This window comes from Stomoxys calcitrans, chromosome 1 (assembly GCF_963082655.1).
Source record: "Stomoxys calcitrans chromosome 1, idStoCalc2.1, whole genome shotgun sequence".
Classification (NCBI taxonomy): Eukaryota; Metazoa; Arthropoda; class Insecta; order Diptera; family Muscidae; genus Stomoxys; species Stomoxys calcitrans.
This window is the reverse complement of record NC_081552.1, coordinates 160762993-160772352: the sequence shown is the minus strand read 5'-3', so window position 1 is coordinate 160772352 and position 9360 is coordinate 160762993. Positions and strand designations below refer to the sequence as shown.

The 9360-nt window shown below is 36.5% G+C and overlaps 1 long non-coding RNA gene across 3 annotated transcripts; it reads left to right on the top strand.

Moving 5' to 3' along the window:
* The first annotated feature begins 4624 nt into the window (after nucleotides 1-4624).
* Nucleotides 4625-8385, top strand: LOC106089139 (uncharacterized). 3 transcript variants are annotated; one of them, XR_001221558.2, is made up of 4 exons: nucleotides 4625-4749; nucleotides 4809-6233; nucleotides 7859-8025; nucleotides 8094-8385. It is a non-coding gene; the product is annotated as an uncharacterized LOC106089139 (long non-coding RNA). The 3 variants fall into 3 exon arrangements; XR_009396469.1 differs by having other exon boundaries at nucleotides 4625-4898; nucleotides 4962-6233; XR_001221557.2 differs by having other exon boundaries at nucleotides 4632-6233.
* The last annotated feature ends 975 nt before the right edge of the window (nucleotides 8386-9360 follow it).

Here is a 9360-nt window from a genome sequence, read left to right as displayed (position 1 = left end):
GACATATTTGCTGGCTTTTTCAGTAAGGGTTTAAGTGAATGGTATTTGAGATTTGAAAACGAATTTTATATCCAATTTTGAGGACAATGGCAATATGGGGTTCAAATAGGTAAGAATAGAGCACGTTGCTGATATATTTTCAGGGCTTAGTGTTTGGGGGACCACCCCACTCCCCAAAACACCCATAAATCGGGCATATTTACCGACCATGTCAATGTGGGTCTTAAATGAAAGGAATTGGGGGGTACAGCAAAAACAATTGCAAAATAAGTTTAAATAAATGATATTTGAGAAAAGAGCACGATGCTGACATTTTTCGGGGCCAAGTGTCTGGTGGACCACTTCACCCCCAAAAACACCCCTAAATCAGGCATTATGAGAATGTCGGGCTGAAATAAAGTATTTTAAGAATGGGGTAAACCTTGCATCCAAACTTCGTAGAACAATAAGGATCATATGGGATTCAGATAAAGGCAATTATATTGTTAAAATGTTTGTAAAGCGATATACTATTTTTGGTATTTCACTAAAAGCTCTTTAATTGTCGAAAATTAATATTCCAAGGAAAATTTTGTTCCATATATAGTAAAAGAAGGCGCAGGCCCGGTCCAGCTAGTAATATCTATTAAAATATGACAAAATTAAATATATTCACGTCAGGTTGAACGGTGCGTTCAATAGATGGGTTGGCATCAGGCTAGTAGCCCATCATCAGGAAAAGAAATCATTTGGAAAAATGAAGCAGTTTGAAACCGGATACCATTATGTTGACGATACCGTTTAAAGCCCTTAACTATCTGCCCCTGGAATGCCCGAACTCTTTTTAGAGAGGGTGCAGTATACGAACTGGCGGATGCATTGGGAAAGTACAGGCCAGACATTACCGCCCTCCTCTAAATGCGATGGCCCGGGAAAGGCTCCATAACAACACCGAGAGGTGCAGCATTGTACAATAGTATAACTGTCAAGAAAGTAGGCATAAATTTGTGGTTTGTCGGAGACTGAAACACCACACACAGGTTTACTGCAGTAGATAACAGGCTGATCACAATCCGCATAAAGGCCCCATTATTCAACACCTGCCTCATTTGCGCCCATGGCCTTACGGAAGCCAAGTACGAACAGACCAAGGATATGTTCTACGAGCGCCTAGAAAGAGAATATGACCACTCTCCCGCCCATAATATTAAAATCGATTTGGGAAAATAGGGAAGGAAAATATCTCTGTCCCCACAGTCGGAAAATTTAGCCTTCATGAAGAAACTTGCAATAATGGATTGGTAGTAAGCAGCACCAGATTAAAGGCGTGCACAGTTAAACTGATTGTACCAGTTTGTCCGTTTTTCAATATTCAGTGAATACAGATAAGTAGAATTCAGATTCTGTTACAAGTTGGTATTGTTATTGTTTTAAATGAGATCAAGTGTGAGTGAGTAAAGAGAAAAAGAGAGTAACATATCTAGTTTCTCCAAGCGGATATTGGTGGTGATACAACAAATATTTATTGTGCACTGTCCGGATGAGGCCACACGAAGTTGCTTGTTCTATTTGTCTTTCCTTTGCCCGCGGGCATACGAAATATGTGCGTATGTATGTTGCTGCCCATGTACAACCCAGTAGTCCAGGCCACTAGTTCCAAACCTGTTTCTTTACTAGTACCAAAGTAATCAGGACTAGTTCCACTTTTGTTTACTTTCAGTGAAAACAACAGGTGAATTTAACATGGGTCATAGTCATTGGCGTAACTAGTTGACCTTGGAACTAGTACTTCTGCTAATTCCAACAAACTAGTTCCGTAATTGATTTTTTGTGACATTTGTTAATGTTTGAAGACATATTTTTATTTTTCTGCTTGCTCTCGGTTTTTTCTCTGTCAGTTTTGTCAGTGGTCGGCGAGGAGATTTGAACTCATCATCTTATGTATGGTAGTCTTCCACGCATCCTCTAGCCTACCGACATCACTTTGTTAATGATGGAATAAGGCAATAAGCATTACTGCACAGCAATTATGTATTTTCTCAATAAAATTAAACATAAAATAAAAAAATATAGAAATCACTTTAAAAAAAATTGGTTGAGAAATACATAAAAACTTACGCCGAATTTTCTAAAGTTATTTTAAAGAAAAAATATAATAAAAAAAACTTTTGCCGGCCGGGGGACTCGGACCTGCGTCTGCAAAAATATCAGTGGCATGTGAAAATTTTTTCTCGCACGCAAGAAGCACGATCATTTTTTTAAACTGACCCCCGTCAGCAGTATCTGTCACTAGTTTTGTAAATAGTATTTGAGAGCAAAATGGATAAAAAACTACATATCTTAGAATTTTGCGTAAAATGGAACTGCAGGGACAAAGTTGGCTTTAAAAGTTAGCTACTGAACTAGACGATGGTGCCAACTGGTTACTGACTGGGCAACTGGGAATGTATACACAATTTTATTTGTGTCACCGCTAGTAATAAGAAAATATTTGTGGTACCACAGTTATTTGAGAACAAGAAAACAAATCAATACCTTCCTCACTCGAATAAAACACACACCTGTTTCTCTCTGTTATTGTTCAATGAGTACGCACAAGAAAAACCATATCATAACTGTAACGCTCATTCTCCTACTTATACCAAAGGTATAAGGTAACGCTCATTCTCCTACTTATACCAAAGGTATAAGCCAAAGGTATAAGGTATGTATATGGTAGTACATATATCTGTTTTGTTGACACTTTCAGTTCCACTACTGCACGCCTTTACACAGGATTTCAGACTTCGACCACATGGTTTTCGCCCGATCAAAACACGAGAAATCAAGTAAACCATATTGTAATAGATTGAAGCTGGACATCGGAAAGCTGGAAACACAACTGGTGGCAATTTAACATTTTCCCCAGCTAGTGTCCGACGACAACGGCGAAGAGGATACCGCGAACCAATCCCTGATGATGGTGTAGAATATTTATCTCCTAGTCAGAATGAGTTCCAAGAACAACAAGCCAGAAAGAGCCGATGGGTTGCCCGCTGAACTATTTATGACCGGAAGCGACACGCTGATAGGGCGTATGCAATAGCCCGTCTGCGCGATCTCGCTAAACGAAAGCATACCAGATGATTGGAAACTCAGCATACCATGTCCCGTACACCAGAAAGGAGACAAGACGGAATATGCCAACTACAGAGGAATAAGTCTCCTCCCCATCACATACAAGCTACTTTCGGGCGTACTGTGTGAAAGATTAAAATTTAAAGAGCACGAAATAATTAGGCCTTATCAGCAGTGCTGCCACGTCTTTTACGTGAAAAATCTAAAAAAATAGTAAAATTTTTTCTGAATAAAGGTCATAAAATCGTCACATCTAAATTCGACTTATTCGTACAAAGGTCAAATTATGAGGGCTGATCGATTTATTTTACTGTTACATTAAAAGAAGTAAAAACGTGCTAAGTTCGGCCGGGCCGAATCTTATATACCCTCCACCATGGATCGCATTTGTCGAGTTCTTTTCCCGGCATCTCTTCTTAGGCAAAAAAGGATATAAGAAAAGATTTCCTCTGCTATTAGAGCGATATCAAGATATGGTCCAGCTTGGACCACAATTAAATTATATGTTGGAGACCTCTGTAAAATGTCAGCTAATTCGAATAAGAATTGCGCCCCTTTGGGGGCTCAAAAAGAAAAATAGAGAGATCGATTTATATGGGAGCTGTATCGAGCTATAGACCGATTCAGACCATACAAAACACGTATGTTGATGGAGGATCCGTCGCACAAAATTTCAGGCACATCGGATAATAATTGCAACCTCTAGAGAAGTCAAGATCCCAGATCGGTTTATATGGCAGCTATATCAGGTTATGGACCGATTTGAACCTTATTTGGCACAGTTGTTGAGAGTAAAAATAAAATAAGTCATGCAAAATTTCAGCCAAATCGGATAGGAATTGCGCCCTCTAGAAGCTCAAGAAGTCAAGACCTCAGATCTGTTTATATGACAGCTATATCAGGTTATGAACCGATTTGAACCATACTTGGCACAGTGGTTGGATATCAAAATAAAATACTTCGTGCAAATATTCATTCAAATCTAATAAAAAGTGCGCCCTCTAGAGGCTCAAGAAGTCAAGACCCAAGATCGGTTTATATGACAGCTATATCAGGTTACGGACCGATTTGAACCATACTTGGCACAGTTGTTGAATATTATTACAAAACACGTCATGCAAAGTTTTATTCCAATCGGATAAGAATTGCACACTATAGAGGCTCAAGAAGTCATGTCCCAAGATCGGTTTATATGGCAGCTATATCAAAACATGGACCGAAATAGCCCATTTACAATACCAACCGACCTACACTAATAAGAAGTATTAGTGCAAAATTTCTGCTTTCGACAGACAGACGGACAAACGGACGGACATGGCTAGATCGACATAAAATGTCGCGACGATTAAGAATTTATGTACTTTATGGGGTCCCAGACGAATATTTCGAGTAGTTACAAACAGAATAACTAAATTAGTATACCCCCCTCCTATGGTGTAGGGTATAAAAACCATAAACATTTCAATATTTAATATTCAAATGCAAAATGTCAATTAAATTTTCTATAAGCACAAAATATTAAGGAAATCAGCTCTAGATTAAAAATAGTATTAAGAAATTTTCTCCAAAGACAAAATTGAACTTAAACACTTAATTTCAATGAAATCGTTAATATAAATTTTTTTTTTAAATTTCTCAAAGGACAAAATTTCGGTGAAATGTTAATAAAGGCAAACTTTCAAATTTTATTGAAATTTCGATTTTTGTTCCAGAACTTATTCTATTATTATAAAGAGCTAATATAGTACTGACAAATAACATCTTAAAAACGACGGGCCTTTTTTGACACAAAAACCGAGATAGTAAAACCCCGACTATACTACTATATTCAGCAAAAAAAAAATAACCCCGTTTTCCCATATCAGCCTGATAACCTGAATAATTTGTTACCTTCAAAGCAAAAAAATATTCAAAACATAAAGGGACTTAATGCAAAAAAAAAAATCGTCAAAACGAAGAAAATCGTCACGTCTGGCAGCTCTGCTTATCAGTACGGCTTTAGACCTGGTAAATCCACCATAGAATAGATATTAACATTGCGCCAAATCCTGGAGAAGACCCGAGAAGGAAATATCTAAACCTGCTGTATTTTCGTTGAATGCAAAACTATCTTATACATACGTTCAAAGGTATTTCAAGCCATGTCTCAGTATCCCTGCAAAACTTTACAGAATGGCGCTTGATGATACACGCTTCTCAGTTAAAATAGGAACGAACCTATCCGAAACGTTTAAACCAAACGAGGTTTCAGACAGAGAGACCGCGCATCGTGTGATCTCTTTAATCTTGCTGGAGAAGATTATACGAGATGCTGGTGTGAATAGGCATGACACACTACTCACAAGAAAACATATCGATGGCTTAATATATAATGGGCCTATCTCGATCTTTTTGTAATTTAACCGGAGAAGGAAAAAATTCGTCCTTTTTTGAAATCGTTATTACTCTGTTATTTGCGATTATATTCGTCTGAAATTTTGAAGCAAGTTGCATCTGACATTTGTCTTCCAGAATAAACAATTAACGTCATTTTGGAAAAAAAATTAAAATGGGTCTTTTTATTATTAAGCCATCGATATGCTACTCGCTGAACACTGCGATATTATGGGTCGGTCACCGTTAGGAGCAATTGCAGCCTTTGAGAGTATCGAAAGAGAAGCAACGGAAGTGGCTTTGGCAGTAAATGGAGATAAGAAAAAATAGATGGTATCAACTCCCACAAAATCCTGTAACATAAGCAGATAAAGAAAATGGAGAAAGTTGGGAACTACAACTTTCGGATATTCAGCGCCGCCGTGAACGATAAGAATGACACCAGTTTTGAAATAAAGCAAAGGATTATATTGGCCAACAGAATATATTGGCTACGTTAAATTGAGCAAGTAGTTCAGGAGTAAAACCAACTCTCGACTATACAAGACACTGATACTACCCGAGGTGTTGTATGTCAGTGGAAAATATGTGAAAAATTTGCCCCTGTTTCTTAATGGAATGTTCATTGGCAAATTTGCAATTGCCATCTATTCAACAAAAGTTGGAGACGGTCGAGCACCTGTTGTTTCACTGCCACGCAACTGCGAGAAGGCACAGGAGTGCTGTAGAGGCCAGAATTGTCTGACTAAACCATACTCTCGACGGTGAGTTTTGTTTTTTATATCCACCACCGAAAGATGGGGGTATATTCATTTTGTCATTCCGTTTGCAACACATTGAAATATACATCTCCAACCCTATAAAGTATATTTATTCTTGATCAGCGTAAAAATCTAAGACGATCTAGACATGTCCGTTCGTCTGTCTGTTGAAATCACGCTACAGTCTTCAAAAATAGAGATATTAAGCTGAAACTTTGCACAGATATCTTTCGAAGATGGGCTATATCAGATTACATCTTGATATAGCCCCCATATAGACCGATCCTCCGATTTAGGGTCTTAGGCCCTAAAAGCCACATTTATTATCCGATTTTGCTGAAATTTGGGACAGTGAGTTGTTTTGGGCCCTTCGACATCCTTCGTTAATTTGGCCCGGATCGGTCCAGATTTGGTTATAGCTGCCATTAGACCGATCCTTCGATATAGGGTCTTAGGCCCATAAAAGCCACATTTATAATCCGATTTCGCTGAAATTTGAGACAGTGAGCTGTGTAAGGCCCTTCGTCAATTTGGCTCAGATCGGTCCAGATTTGGGTATAGCTGCCATATAGACCGATCCTCCGATTTAGGATAGTTTAGATCGGTTTATTTTTAGATATAGCTACTAAAAAGACCAATATTTTGTTATACACAATTGCACAATGACTTGTACTTATTAGTATTTGGTCCAAATCAGATCACATTTCGATATAACTGCTATGGGACATAAGGTATGCAATTCTTACCGGATTTTGATGCAAGGTGGTTTACATATATACCCGAGGTGGTGGGTATCCAAAGTTCGGCCCGGCCGAACTTAAGTTAACTTAACTTAACTTTATTTCCGTTTTTCTATCCTTATTTGATGTCAGTTTAACATCATTTTAAGTAAGAACTTGCGATATTTTTAAGTTGAACAAAACTTTTTTAAAATTTAGGAAATTTTATGAATTAATTTTTTTACAAATTTGTATTCAACTTGAAGAAAATATATTTTATGGATCGTTGAACTGAAAACAACGAACCTTTTATCATGAGTTAATTAAAGCGTTGTTTACCAAAGGAATATTTTACTTGTTGAATAGAATTTTGGTTTAGTAAAAATACTTACTAAATTCAAATTTATAAACCATTTGCAACTAACTAAAGACGTGTAAAATTTATTTAACACTTGCAATTTTTCCTTATTTAATGCAATATTTAACCAAATTGTATTAAAATTGACCTTGTTAATTGGAATACGTTTTTTAATTCATATTATAAACCACTTCTTTCTTAGTGTAGGGGGCATTATGCATTAAAGGGTTATTACAAACAAATGCACAGAGTTATAATACTTTGTATCACAGAAGGGGTGTAGGTTATAAATACGGCCCAAATGGGCTCATAAATTGAAATTGAATAAATAAGAGCTTCTAAAACCTTAATTTTTGCCAGATTTTTTTACGAAATTATGATATCCAAAGACCAAACTCGGCCAATATAGGTCGATTAATATACAAGGCACTCATATTTAGCTATTCTTAGATTTCTAGAATTCTCAATCAATTGGGGACTTTGCATTAAAATTTAAAACGCTAATTGCAGTTGAGTTGCCAAAATTAATTGAGTTTATTTACTTCTTTTAGGTTACTCAGGAACTCTTACATGGTAGCTGACATTTTTTTTCAAATTTGGCCTTTAGTCGACGGATTACAATAGTTTTCATATTTTAAAGAATGATTAAGAACTATTCAGCTGTTCAACATGAATGAATATTACTATTGGAAAAAAACTTTTCAACTGTTAAAAACTGGTAAGAAAAAAAAAATATTTCATAAAGGCATTAAATAGTTGTTAAAAGGTTTTTTTTTTTTTTGACAGGCAAAGTGACAGAACCATAAATACAATGCCACATTTTGCAAGTACTGGATGCCAGAAATGTTCATTAAATTAAATCAATTTTGGAAATGGAACTGTTGCAACAACAAAGAGCTATGAAAAAAGATAAGAGCATAGAACATAAAAATTATCATATGAAATTAACAATGTTATCCAAAGCTTGAACTATTCAGAAACATATATTTTAAATCAATACACATTGATATTTTAAACTGTAAAACAAAGAAACAAATAATTTTTGGCACAAGTTTGTGCATTTTTAATAGACACTGAATTTCCTTTTGTTTTAAAACCCGCTTTTTAGCGCTTCTTTTTATTTAGCCTCAAAATCGTTTTATATTATGATTTCAACAAGAATTTGAAAGAAAATGCAATCTACTTGATTGAATTTTTTAATGCTGAGTCAAATATACATCATCCTTTTAATCGTCTTAGAATGTTATAGTGATTAAATCATTAGGGTGCCCAACTAAGGCTAGCGAAATGTTAGGTTGCGATGGTACCAAAATGTAGTGGAAAAAATTCTGCCATTTTCAAACGGTTATTTGCGCATATTATAAAATCGCAATACAAATGCGCCTTCTCGAGGTGACCCAATTTGATGGCCTACTAATCGGCCTACGAGCTACTCAGGCCCGTGAATCTGATATAGTTAACACTTCAGCTATAACCATATAAAATTTCCTGAAGATATCTCTTTTGATCCAAAAATGGCAGAATTTTTTCCACTTAATTATTGTGCATCTAGGAACGTGACTTAGTTTCCAAAGTTGTGGTTCACTACCAAAACTTTACATAACCCCGATAGAAGGGATGATTAGTCTTAAATCTTTTGTGGCGATGTAATTGTGGCTAATGCGAAGAATTGTACCATTTTTTTAGCAACTCTCCTTATAGTCAACCGCTACAATTAGGTTAGGTTGGGCCTAATTGATAATGATAAAACCTCGACATTGAAGTCTATTGTTATAGCTATTTGTTAAATCAGACAAGTCCTCAGTAGATGTTCTATTGTTCCTCCCTCTCAAAGTTCTCACAGCTTCAGCAGAATCATTAGGTTAGGTTTAAGTGGCAGTCTCGCAAGCTCGTCCACTTAACAATTCGCTGGGATGTGGCCCGGCACTCAGAACAGGTGAATTATGAACTGTTCAGCTATCCCGTTGAGAGATCTAGGACATTCGAGAGCGGTTTTTGTGTTCAGAAATACGTTCTCCAGGGATTTAATGGCTACCTTACTGTCTGAGAAGAT